General features: G+C 40.8%; 1 protein-coding gene across 2 annotated transcripts in view; it reads right to left on the reverse strand.

Moving 5' to 3' along the window:
- The window catches only part of TMOD3 (tropomodulin 3), an 81,812-nt gene extending 74,146 nt beyond the window's left edge, over positions 1–7,666 (reverse strand). For both annotated transcript variants that reach the window (XM_045059302.1, XM_003987135.5), the window contains exon 1: positions 7,476–7,666. The gene's annotated coding sequence lies outside the window, so the exon portion shown is untranslated. The remainder of the gene's footprint in view (positions 1–7,475) is intronic.
- Positions 7,667–14,277: the final 6,611 nt, after the last annotated feature.

Genomic DNA, 14,277 nt, shown 5'->3' on the forward strand with positions numbered 1-14,277 from the left:
TTCATGCTCTGTCTCTCTCTGTCCCAAAAATAAACGTTGAAAAAAAAAAATTAAAAAAAAAAAAAAAAAAGAAATATCCAGAATAGGCAAATCCATACAGACAGAAAACAGATTAATGGTTGCCTAGGTTGGTGGGGACTGGGGAAAGTGGGTAGCAACTGCTAATGGGTAGGGGTTTCTTTCTGGTGTGATGAAAATGTTCTAAAATGGATTGTGGCGATGATTGCTCAACTCTGTGAATATACTAAAATTCACTGACCGGTACTCTTGCAATGAGTGACTTATATGGGATGTGAATTTCAATAAAGCTGTTACATATTAAAGAGAGAAAATAAGGAAACCAGAGTTGTCCTATATTTCCATAGAGGGGTAACATGTCTTTGAAAATCTTAACTTTGCTTGTATTTTACTTAAGCTTGGGTTCAAGATTCCCCACTGCTAAGTTCCCCAACTGGTATAGTCTCTGTCTCCAGCTGTGTCTTTACTAACAAGGATGACACACATGTGGCAAAGTGTTTACTGATTATCACTCAATGTCTGAACAGAAAAGAACAGATACACTATGATTACAACCATATAAAAATATGTAAATAGATGAACAAAACCTGGAAGGAAATGAGGAAAAATTAAAACAGTTACACTGGAGTAATATAGTTGAGGTGATGTCTTTAAAAAATAATACTGCTTTCAAAAATAAAAAATAAGAAAAATAATAATAATACTGCTTTCGGGGCACCTGGGTGTCTCAGTCGGTTAACTGTCCGACTTCAGCTCAGGTCATTATCACACCACTGGTGAGTTTTGAGCCCCACATGGCGCTCGGTGCTGACAGCTCAGAGCCTGGAGCTTGCTTCAGATTCTGTGTCTCCACCTCTCTCTGCTCCTCCCCTATTCGCACTCTGTCTCTCTCTCTCTCAAAAATAGCATTAAAGAATAAAAAAAATAATACTGCTTTGTGTTATCAGTCAATAAAATCTGGTAGAAACAATAACCAACCTGTCTCCTTAGAAATTATTCCAGGACACATTCAGGAACTGTTTGTCACGAAGGACTGGACTGGAGTAGTGTAGTAGAAAGATGGAAACTAAAACACGTGGATTATATATATTTACATCTATTTTGACCAATCAATAAACAAGAAAATATTAAGGTCTCTACAGCTTGCTCTAATAGAGTCCTAGATGATCTCTCCGAGCTTGAATCTCCTTCCTTCCCCGCCCCCCCCTCCGCCCCCCACCACCCCCCCCCCCCAGTATCAGCCTGGCTTATGGATAGGGTACAAGCAATACTGAAACTAACACTGCATCCATTACTTCAACTGCAGTAAAGCCATTTCAAATTCAAATTCATTATTAACATTCCTCCATCAGAAAATATATGGTAACCAGCCCTGGATCAATCTCAATGTAGCTACAGTCTCAAAGAGGTGCATAAAAGTCTTTTTTTGTATTTTCCTTTTGTGTTTAAAGATACAGGGCCCATGCTTAAGAAACTAAAAATAAAAGCACAACCAAAATACAAAGTAGCTCTATTAATTTTCAGTTAAGATGCCAAGTTGATCTAATGGAGAAAGGAAAAAAAATTTTAAACCTACATTGCTTGAACAACTAGATACCTGTATGGAGGGAAAATGAACCTAAACCCCTACCTCCCATCTTGACACAAAAATTAATCTGCGACAGATCACAGACCTAGATGTAAAATCTAGAACAAGAATGCTTTTAGAAGAAAACTGAGAATATCTCTGCAACCCTGGAGCTAGGCACAAAAAACACTAACCATAAATTAAAAACTGATAAAATGGTAAAAACTTTATAGAAAGTAAAAATTTCTGCTTATCACATCATCATCAAGAAAATAAACAGAAAAGGCACAGACTGGGAAAAAATATATATCTAACAAAGGGCTTATACTCAGAATATATAAAGAACTCCTATGGGGGCGCCTGGGTGGCTCAGTTGGTTTAGCATCCGACTTCAGCTCAGGTCATGATCTCATGGTCCATGAGTTCAAGCCCCTCATCAGGCTCTGTGCTGACAGCTCGGAACCTGAAGCCTGCTTCAGATTCTGTGTCTCCTTCTCTCTGACCCTCCCCTGTTCATGCTCTGTCTCTCTCTGTCTCAAAAGTAAATAAACATTAAAAAAATTTTTAGAATATATAAATAACTCCTACAAACAGCAATAAAAAAGATGAACCATCCATTGGAAAAAAATAGGCAAAAACTTTAATTGATACTTCACAAGAGAAGTAAAACCGATTGCTACACAGTAAAGCATTCAATATTTTTAATCATCAAAAAAAAAATACAAATTAAAACCATACTGAGGTGCCATTTTACAGCTTCTAGTGTGGTAAAACAAAAAAGGCTGACAGCATTAAAATTAGGCAACATAAAAAATGTGAAGAAACTGGAAGTCATATACAAACCACCTTGGACAAGTGTGTGGTGGTTTTTTAATAAAGTTCAACATACAGCTAGCTACCCTATGACTCAGTAATTCTACTCTTAGGTGTTTATCAAAAGAAATGGAAACATCTATCCGTAAGAGACTTATAAAGGAAATATTCATAACAACTTTATTTCTAATAACCCAATCCTGGAAAAAAACCCAACCATCCATCAAGAACAGAACAGATAAAGAAATTAGGGTGTATTCATACAATGGAATACTAGTCTTCAGTAAAAAAGAACCAAGCACCGATATACACAACAAAGATGAATCTCAAAAACATTATATTACAGGGGCGCCTGGGTGGTTCAGTTGGTTGAGCTTGATCTTGGCTCAGGTCACGGTCTTATGGTTCATGAGATGGAGCCCCATGTCTGGCTCTGGCTCTGTGCAGCCAGTGCGGAGCCTGCTTGAGATTCTCTGTATCCCTCCCTCTCTCTCCCCCTCCCCTGTCCCCTATTCATTCGCTCTCTCCCAAGTCCCCTCTCAAAAAAACAAAAAAACATTATATTACATTAAAGAAGCCAGACACACACAAAAAGCATATACTGTATGACCATTTATGTCAAGTCCAAGACTAAGCAAAACAAATCTATGCCATCAGAAATACAGTCAAAAGTGGTTGCCTCCACTGGAGGAGGTAGGTGAGGGAAACTGGAAAGGATCATGAGGAAACTTTCTATAGTGATGAAAATGTTTTCTCTTATTTTGGCTGAAGTTACAGTGTATAAAACTTTAGAACTCCTTGAACTGGACACATAACATACGAATGTTCAGCATTTTACTGAATGTTAATTATACCTCAATAAAAAACAAAGTAGCACTCTGCTTCAAGATAAAAGCTAATGATTTTGTTTCAAATAAAATTCTAGAATACGACAGAATAGACACATACATTTTCAATTATTTGCCACTCTGGATTATTCACATCTCTATTACTGCCAATAACAACGGATTACACACACACACACAGGCAGATACATACAGTATACGTGTTCATGTTTCATTTTTCATAAATAACAAATCTAGTTTGGTTCTTCACAATTTCAATATGTACCTAATGGACTGTTAGAGGTCAAGCAGACTTTTCTGTTTTCTATAGCATTTTCCTCTCAATAAGATCTTATAGTTGTGTGAATCTGAGATAAAAATGAGAATAAATGGGGCAGCTGGCTGGCAGTGGAGCCTGCGACTCTTGATCTCAGGGGTTGTGGGTTCAGGACCCATGTTGGGTATAGAGATTACTTAAAAGAATAAAATACTTTTATATATATATATTTTTTTTAATTTTAATATTTTTATTTATTTTTGAGAGAGAGACAAAGCATGAACAGGGGAGGGGCAGAGAGAGAGAGGCAGACACAGAATCTGAAGCAGCTCCAGGCTCTGAGATGTCAGCACACAGCCTGATGCGGGGCTTGAACCCATGAACCATGAGATCATGACTCAGATGCTCAACCAACTCAGCCACCCAGACACCCCTAAAATTTTTTTTAAATGAGTATAAGTGAGACATGTAAATCAAATGTCTTCAAGGAAAGTCACTGACAGAACAGTGCTTTAGCCACTATGACAGCCTCAATTATTGCCCTCAACTATTTTAATCAAGACAGAGTCCACACATATTTAAATTTAAGAGCAATTGAAAAGCTTGATGAATAGTTTCCCAGCTAATTTGATCTTTAAAAGATAACAGAGCCTAAATAACAAGAGCTATTACATTAGCACATCGGACTGACACTTGAAAAGCCACAGAACCATTTTCTCCTATTGTTTTACTAGGTCCTCCTTGGTCTCTTTTTCTTCATCTTTTCCCCTCCCTCTTTTGGTCTCTTTCCAGGTGTATTTTTATCCCTTATTGCCTCCCACTCCCCTGCTATTGCTCTAAATGATTTTCATATAGCCAGCTCACCCCAGAATCCAAATAAATAAATTTACAAAATCTTACTGTATTCTATGTACATTTGTCACACAACCAAATAGTACAGAGACTATAGCCTAGGGACAGTGATGGGAAGTGAGTTGAAAAAAAGGTGATTTCATTTGTTCCCCACCCCCACAACTGTAAAAGATCTCTCCTTAACACCCACTGCAGGCTTTTGTTCGCTACACAGGGCTCATACAGTGCTCTGAACTATAAACAAGTACACGTGCCCAGTATCAGAGAGAGTAAGCTCCCAGACAAAACCCAGGTCTTATATGTCTGTATTCACCAGAAGCCTATGACAGCGCCCTGTACAGGATGGGGCAAAACATGTATTTGTTGAATTAGTGAAATATTGAATTAATGGGAATGAAAACAGCTGAGGATGGACGAGGATGAGAGGGGAAAAAAAGCTCAAAGTACACAGCAAAGAGAAAAGAAAAAGAGAGGAGGAAAAAAGGAGAAAGAATAGAAAAAACTTGTGAAGGCAATTATTTTTGTGAGAATGAAGAGGATTATTTTTAAAAATTTTGAGAACTGAGAAAAGCCATTGCTAGGTATCTAGTATCACAGTAATCAGCACCAGTCATAAAACGTCCCATCCTTGATATTTAAAGTGTGAGAGGGGCACCTGGGTAGCTCAGTCGGTTGAGTGTCCAACTCTGACTCCGTTCACGATCTCAGAGTTTGTGAGTTCAAGCCCCCACATCGGGCTTGCTGCTGTCGGCGCAGAGCCCGCTTTCAGTCCTCTGTTCTCTCTCTCTCTCTCTCTCTCTCTCTCTCTCTCTGCCCCTCCCCCACTCACGCCCTCTCTTTCAAGAATAAAACATTAATAAATAAATATATACAGTGTGAGAGACTACAGCATTCCTTATGTGACATGCAGGGACCCTCTTTAAACCTACAAGATCCCGGGTCATTTATGCATATTAAAGTCTGAGAGCACCACCCTACACCCTTCAAGTCCTTTCTGTTGTAGGGAACCTACGCTTTATTTAAATGGACCAGTAGCTGAGACTTGAAAAGTCTCTGAATAGAGTGAAAACCAATCATTGTAATGGGATGTGACCTGCACGTATTTAACTTTATGTATGTATTTACGTATTTAACTTTATGTATGTATTTAATTTTAGGCGAAGTTTTTAATTGCAAAATAACTTGGCCTGGAGGGTATACCACAAAACTTTTAAATTAGTCAAAAAATATGATTAAAAGAAACTGAGGGGCGCCTGGCTGGATCAGTTGGAAGATTGTGCAACTCTTTATCTTGGGGTTGTAAGTTTGGGCCCATGTTGGGTGTAGAGATTACATAAAAAAATCTTAAAAAAAAAAAAAAAGAGGGCATCTGGATGGCTCAGTAGGTTAGGCATCAGACTTCAGATCAGGTCATGATCTTATGGTTTGTGACTCAGAGCTGCATCAGGCTCTCTGCTGTCAGCACAGAGCCAGCTTCCAATCCTCTGTCCCCCTCTCTTTGCCCCTCCCCAGGTCACACTCTCTCTCTCAAAAATAAATAAATTTAAAATAAAAATAATAAAAAAGAAAAAAGAAATTGAGCACTGGGACAGTAACATCCTAAGGAAATCATTTTTGTTCCTTCAGGCCTACCACAGGGCTTGGAATGACAAATGTGGCCAATACTTCCTGAATGAAGAGAATAAATGAATTCTAAAAATCAGAGACATTTAGGGCTAGAATAATCTTGGGGTCACCTGGTCCGATAACCTCATTTTAAAGTTGAGCAAACTCCAGACACCTGGCTGGCTCAGTAGGTACAGCATGCAATTCTTGACCTTCGGGTAGTGAGTGTGAGCCCCAAGTGAGGTGCAGAGATTACTTAAAAAAGTAAAATAAAGAGCAAATTAGGAATCCTGAGTGGTTGGAGAGCAAGCAGGCTAAAAGATTTAGAATATACTGGATCTTACATTTTAATTATCTTTTTGTTTCTTCGCTAGAAATGAGTTGGAAAGGGGATTTTAAATATTATAATAAAAGCACTGTGGACTCTGAAAGAAGTGGTAGGGTAAAATGTGCCAAAGACTAGGAGGAAGAGACTAGCAAAAGTAAAGGAGGCTAGACAAAACTATTTTTCGAAACCCGATATATTTTTTTGACAGGCCAATTAATTAATCAACCTAATCTGCCAAAAAATTAATCTGAAGGATTCTCAGAGAAAGAAACATGAGCTGCGTGAAAATTTTACAACCCAAGGGAGACTGCACATAACTAACTTAAATCTCCACAGGCTTATTTCCTGTTCAAGTATGACCTCCTGGGATAAATTTTACTGCAGTGTTCATTACCAGACGACTTTTGGTTTTAAGAGAAGCCAACGGCAAGTTGGAAATGAAATTCTTAACTAAAACATTAAAAAAAAAAAAAAAAGTGGCTGTTTCCCATTTGTTTGTAATTAGATTGAAGGCTTGCAGAGGAAAGACACCAACCTCATAAGCAAAAATACAACGACCCAGTCACGTCCTCAAAACACATCAACACACAAACTTCACAGCCGGATCCAGCTGTGCTGCGCAGGAGCCAGGAATTTATTTTAAGGCAAAGGAGATAGATCAAAACGGATGAATGCAAGACCAGCCAGATTTTAGTGCCCCCCCCCCCCAAGGGTGTAACCTAAGGTTTTTTTCTTTTCTTTCTTTCTAACTTTCAACTAGCAGAAGCCTTTGCAGGAGTCTGGGTGAGAACACCCTTTTACGAGGATCGTCCCCCCAGCTACGCCTGGGTGGAGTGGAAGGGGCGAGTAGGCACGGCGAGCTCGCACAGCTTCGACAGGCGCGGGCTCCGGCGGGAGGGGAAGGGGCCGGTCCCGAACCCGAGAAGGCTGGGCCCCCGAGTGATTCATCAGCAGCCGGGGGTTAACGCGCCTCCGGGCGACGCCCAGCGTGCCCCACGGCCCCGGACCGGGCCCGTTCGCCCCCCAAAACAGCACCCAACGCCTCCCCGCTCCCGGAGAGACCAGGAGGTAAGGAGGCCAGGGCTGGCGTCTGGAAGACAGAAACCTCTCCCTCCTCAGCCACCATGGCCGGTGCGACTCCCTGTCTGCGCCTGCAGACGGACTTCCTGGAAAGCACCGGGCCGAGCGTACCTGACTGGCACCCGCTGTAGCTGCTGACCTTCACAGACCCGCGGGGAAAGCCTGGCCTTCGTTTTCCAGCACCCGGCACCCGCCGGTCCGCCTGCGTCTGATTCTTGGGAGTTGCCGGATCCACTCGCCGGCTGCTGCCCCAATCCGACGGCTCTGTCCGTGCGGCCAGTTTCCCCCTCCGCTACGGGCGCGCGTGCGCACTCCCCGGTCGCGGGGCATCCTGGGAGCTGTAGTTCGAGCGAGGAGAGCGACGCTCAGCGCTGATCCTGGTTTTTACAATCTGCAAGACGTTGGAAGTGGCTGCGGATAGCAAGTCTTCGTCCAGCCGGGGACAACAATCTTCACTAGTGGAAATATCTCCCCTTGACCCTCTGGGAGCTATAAACAGCAACTAGAGTCTCCTTGGTATAGAGTTCCACTTTGCTTTGACTAAAGAGGCACATGAGGCAGGGCTTATATTTTGCCCTTGCTTGCTAATGCCAGCACGCGACATGGAGCCCAATAAACTCATCATGAAAAACTGATAGAAAAGTAAACAAAGGCGAAGGAAGAGAGGGGCATAAACCAAGCACATGTCATCTCAAGGGCGTTGTGACCCTAGTAATTTCCTTAAGCATACAACCAGGGATGATGTCGCAGCTATAGCCCCAATATTCCCAAGCAGTTTTGGCTCCAACCTACCTTCCCATATCAGCCTCAAGCTCTACACCAGATGGTGAAGCTCAGCTAATAGAAGTGGGAGAAAAAAGCAAGTGCTGTTCAAAGGAGGGTGCTGGGGCGGATGGGTAGCCTGGAGGGGAAGACGAAGAGAGTAGCAATACCTCAGAAGACAGTTCTGTGTGTTAGGAAATGACTGTCTTTTATGCAGGGCTCTGTGGAGAGAGAACGGCAATGGCCTTCCATTCATTCCCTTAGTCACTCATTGGTAGTTTTTCTGGCCTGCTCTTCATGACTAAACCATTCCCAGGAGTAATGCTTAGTTTTGATACGCCTTCTTTCGAGAATGCAGCCAGGGGTACCTGCTCAGTCGGTTAAGCGTCTGACTTGGTTTCTGCTCAGGTCATGATCTCATGGTTTGTGAGTTTGAGCCCGCATCAGGCTCTGCACTGATAGTGTGGAGCCTGCTTGGGATTCTGTCTCCCTCTCTCTACTCCTCCCTGCTTGCTTGCTCTCTCTCTCTCTCAAAACAAAAATAAACGTAAAAAAAAAAAAAAAAGTATCCAGGAAGAGGATGAAGTGCCTGCTTGAGGTACATTCCAGCCAAACCTATTGTGGAAACCAACTAATGGTTAAACCTTTCCTGTCATTTACTTCTGCCCTTGAGAGCAGGAAACACCCTAGGTAAACACCCTGGAATTTTGTACAATAGTACACATTAATCCCTGAAATGAAGATCACTGATGATTTGGAGTTTTTAAGAAAAAAAAAAAAACAACCTCCTAAATTGCGAATATTCTTAGAGGACCATCAACATTACACCTTGTGGCCATTGCATCGTATTCTCTATAGCATCTTAGTGTTTATCGACTTCTCAAATATTTTTGAAGATAACAGCTTTCTGAGAGCAACTTCCTACAGAATTCAGATTCAACTAATACATTTCTTATGTACTTAATCCACACCAAGCACTGTAGCAGCACTAATATTTCATCCAATTCTCAAGATAACTCTACAAAGAATATATGAGTATACTCCATTTCTACAGATGAGAAAACTAAGACTCAGAAGAGTTAAGTAATTTTCACAAGAGCACACAACCAACAATTGGAGAGCCAGAAATAAAGCACAGATATCAATAATAGCCAAATTATGGAAAGAGCCCAGCTGTCCATCAAGTGATGAATGGATAAAGAAGATATAGTATGCATATATACAATGGAATACTACCCAGCAGTGAAAAAGAATGAAATCTTGCCATTTGCAACAACATGGATGGAACTGGAGGGTATTATGCTAAGTGAAATATGTCAGAGAAAGACAGATATTGTATGTTTTCACTCTTGTGGAATTTAAGAAACTTAACATAAGACCATGGGGGAAGGGAAAGAGAAAAAAATAGTTACAAACATAGAGGAAGGCAAATCATAAGAGGCTCTTAGAATCAGAGAACAAACAGGGTTGATGGGGTGGGGGAAGGGGGGGGGAAATAGGTGATGGGCATTAAGGAGGGCACTTGTTGGGATGAGCACTGGGTGTTGTATGTAAATGATGAATCACAGGAATCTACTCCTGAAGCCAAGAGCACACTGTATACACTGTATGTTAGCTGACTTGACAATAAATTATAAAAGAAAAAAAAAAGAAAGAAATGAAGCACAGATATTCTGACTCAAATTCTAGCATGCTTTCCATTGTTGATCAGACTGATGTGTCTCCTAAATCTCATCAAATTCTTTATGCTTCATCTTAGCCAAAAGGCCAAGAGTGATTCTCATCAACTTCTTTAAAGTAAGGTGATCTGTGACCATGTCCATGGTATATGAATAAAATTCTCTAACAGTCCAAGGAGATTGTACTCTAACTGGATGAGGTGACTTATTTGATCTGGATCCATTTGATAGTTCTATATGTCATTATAAATTAACATATAGGTATTTCGACTTACCATCAAGTCTGTTGAGAATTCCTGCAACACCTCTGGGGCATTGCTCCTGGGAAAAGTGACAAAACGGAATTCCTGAACAAGCAAAACAGAGGGCTACAGCCATCCAGATATAGTTTGTTTTAAGAAGGCTTTTCCTCATGGGACGCCTAGGCGGATCAGTCGGGTAAACATTCGAGTCTTGATCTTGGCTCAGGTCATGATCTCACGGTTCATGATTTCGGCCCAAGCTGGGCCCCACGTTGGGTTCTGCACTGATGGTGTGGGGCCTGCTTGAAATTCTGTCTCTCCTTCTCTCTGTCCCTCCCCTGCTTGTGCTCTCTGGCACTCTCTCTCAAAGTAAATAAATAAACTTAAAACAAAAAAGAGTTTCGCCTGCAATATGGCTTCTTTTACTTTTTTTTTCTTTTTTTTAAGGCAGAAAGGGCTTTTAATTCGGTGTCTGACTGACTTAATCTGTGACACATTCTCTTACTGATCTTCCAATATGGGGTGTCAATGTATTCAATGTATTTTCTCTTTTAACTAGCTATTCATTCCATTTAATTATTTATTTTTGAGAGATAGAGAGCATGTGCATGAGTGGGGAGCAGGGAGGGATGGAGAGAGAATGAATCTTTTTTTTTAATGTTATTTTTTAGAGAAGGAGACAGAATGCAAGCAAGGAAGGGGCAGACACACACACACACACACACATACACACACACACACACACACACACACACACACACACACACAGAATACGAAGCAGTCTCCTGGCTTAGAGCTGTCAGCACAGCCGGACGCGGGGCTTGAACTCACAGACTGTGATGAGATCAGGACCTGAGCAGAAGTCAGATGCTTAAGTGACTTAGTCATCCAGGTGCCCCAAGAGAGAAGGAGTCGTAAGCAGATTCCACACTCAGCCCAGAGCCCAATAAGGGGCTCAAGCTCATGACTGTGAGATCATGACCTGAGCTGAAATCAAGAGTTGAGGCTCAACCAAGCCACCCAGGTGCCCTGCTAGCTATTCATTTTAAAGTTTTCCTAACAAATATCTAAATACTATTTTAGTTGCTTTTTCTAAAATAATGTGATTTGGTGCTGGGGTTTGCTCCATTCTTCAGACAAATATTAATGTATTATAACCACAAGGTTTACAGACATGAATCTCCTAAACCCATGTGTACTAAATACTACACGTGGGACCAAAGGTGTTAAGAACAATACCCTAATATTGAATAAAACTGTGACAAATTGAACCTTCCTAGCTGCTTCCACTTTTGCTACAATCCATTCCCTGAGGTTTGTCCGTCCTGCCAAGTATATTCCCATCTCAGTGACTTTCTTTGCACTACACAGGAGGATACTTTTCCTCCCAAATACCCATGGCTCATGCCCTCATTTTTATGAAGGTTGTACTCAAGGTTCACCTCTGAAAGGCCTCCTCTGATCACCTTACCTTGCCTTTCTCCCCTTTCCTTACTGTCTTCATAGCACTTCTCACTCCCTGATATCATCTTGCTTGTATACTTCGTATGAGCTCCTGGAGGACTTTGTGCTGTTTACTCCTGTATCCTTAACATCTCCAACAGTGTATGACACGGCACATTCAATAGACATTCAATAAATATTTGTAAGAAAAAAAAAAGAATATTGAATCCTTCCCTCCCCCTCCTCTTCTCATTTTGGGACACAGAACAAGAGGGTTTGCCTCTAAGTGCCGGCCAGTGACGTGATGCAGGTATAAACACCAGCTTTGAGAGAGTTGGCTCCATAGGACAAGACATAGTAAAGTTCATCCTGAAATGGAGGCAGAGCTAAGACTATACTTTATGGGTTGCCATTAGTAGCTTACAAGTTGGAAAGACACAATTCTTAAAGAGGAAAAAAAAAAAGGAAAAACCTGAAAATTAGATTGACATAAGTAAGTGAAAAGATAAATCCACTGAAGGTCTGTGGTGGATTGAAATATTGTTGCCAAATATTTGCTCTCCTCTAAAGGACAGAACAGCCGTACCCACTGCTATGTGACGTGCAGTGCCTCCCTGTAGACATTGTCAGCCTTGGCTATGATCTAGTAACGTGTTTTTCCGTCTTCATACAGATGTTGTCATATTGTAATCCCAAAGTTTACAAACATGGATGGACCTTGTTTTGGCCAATGAAAGGTGAATGGAAGAGACAACAGGACAGCTCTGAGTGGAATTCAAGAGTCACTGGTGTTTCCCATTAGCATGCTTCCTCTTTCTTTCCACCAAGAAAATGACATGTCCCAAACAGAGGCTGATCCTTCTGCCGGGGTTGTAGAATGAGAAGTTACATAGATCAGTGTCTCGGCCAAACACAGGTACTGACATGTAATGTGACAAGAAGTAAATTGACATTTAGGTTTGCTTGCCACTGGAGACTGACTTAGCCAGAGTGGACTGCTACAGGGTCCATTCAGTGCAAGGCAATAGAAATGGAAGTAGTATGGCACCCCTCCCCCACACAGTTAATCCAACTCTGCATAATGGAAAACAGTAAGGTCAGCATACTGCAGAGAACAAATCTGAGACTGTTAGGTAAAATATCTGAATAAAGGACAGAATATGGTTCCTATTAGTTTTCAGGGTTTGTTCAGAGTAAACATGATTGATAAAATGACACTGTAACTCTTCTTAATGTAGTATAAGCCCTAATTACTGTTTTCTTTAAACTTCCAGCCAGAATAACTCATAAAGCATGTCACGCTGAATCAGCATATGCAAATCAATGTCAGCAGCAATTCTCTTGTTATCAAAGGGCTCCTTTAGGAAATAGTTTCCTTGATACACTTAAGTATTTTTTTTTAATATGTATTTTATAGGAGAGATGAGAAATCTTAAGCTAAAGATGTAAATATTCATACGTTTACAAATAAACTTGAAAGTAAAAGGTAAGGATTTCATTCTGGGAGCTTGGAGTTGGTTAAAGTGGGAGGTAGGAATCAGAGAAGACAAACACCATGGTTGGGACATACAATTTCATAGAAAGGTGGGGCGCCTGGGTGGCGCAGTCGGTTAAGCGTCCGACTTCAGCCAGGTCACGATCTCGCGGTCCGTGAGTTCGAGCCCCGCGTCGGGCTCTGGGCTGATGGCTCAGAGCCTGGAGCCTGTTTCCGATTCTGTGTCCCCCTCTCTCTCTGCCCCTCCCCCGTTCATGCTCTGTCTCTCTCTGTCCCAAAAATAAATAAACGTTGAAAAAAAATTTTAAAAAAACAATTTCATAGAAAGGATTCAAGCAAACTCTTCAGCTTGAAATGTCCTTAACTATCACCCACCTCTGTCTGTTAGAAGCCTCCTCATGTTTCATTGTCCTCTCAAATGCCTCTTTATCACTCAAACTTCCCTAATGCCATCTGGAATTAATATTGCTGTTTCTCCTATTTTCATACCCTATTATGCCTTCACTGGGATGCACTGAATACATACTTCAGCCAAATACCAAAGAACTGAGAACTAAAATTTTCAGTTGAAGCCAAGGTTGCTGACAAATATCAGTATCAAAGAATAAACTTCTAGAATACACAAATAAATCTCAAATTTTATGCCAAAAGTTAAATTATTATTTTAATATTATTACCTAAAATGTCAGTTCTAAAATTGTAAAGTTTAACATTATAGTATAGGAACAATTTTTTCCCAGTACTGTCAGCTGTTAGACTCCTACAGACACTGTAGAGTCAAATTCAGCTGATTTAAGAGGATAAAGAAGATCCAGGCCCTAAAAGGAATTAAATAAGAATTGAATTCTGGTTTTAAATTATAAATGCAAGTTATACCAAACACTTCTACAAAGAACAGTTATGATATGATGTAACTTCTACCTATTCTTATATTATTTTTTAAAAAGTTCTTTTAATGTTTATTTTTGAGAGAGAGAGAGCAAGAGCAGGGAAGGGGCAGAGAGAGAGGGAGACATAGAATCTGAAGCAGCCTCCAGGCTCTGAGTTGTCAGCACAGAGCCTGATGCGGGGCTCCAATCCATGAACCATGAGATCATGACCTGAGCTGAAGTTGGATGCTTAACTGACTGAGCCACCCACATGCCCCTGTATTATTTAAATTTTTATAAACATTTGTTGACTAAAAAAAATATGCTGTTCTTCCTAAGTTATCTAGCTAATGAATTCTCTCTTTATATTTGTAGTTATTGTCAACTAATTTCTGTTTATTTACCTACTTGAAATTTCTTTAA

Source organism: Felis catus, chromosome B3, assembly GCF_018350175.1.
Source record: "Felis catus isolate Fca126 chromosome B3, F.catus_Fca126_mat1.0, whole genome shotgun sequence".
Lineage (NCBI taxonomy): Eukaryota > Metazoa > Chordata > Mammalia > Carnivora > Felidae > Felis > Felis catus.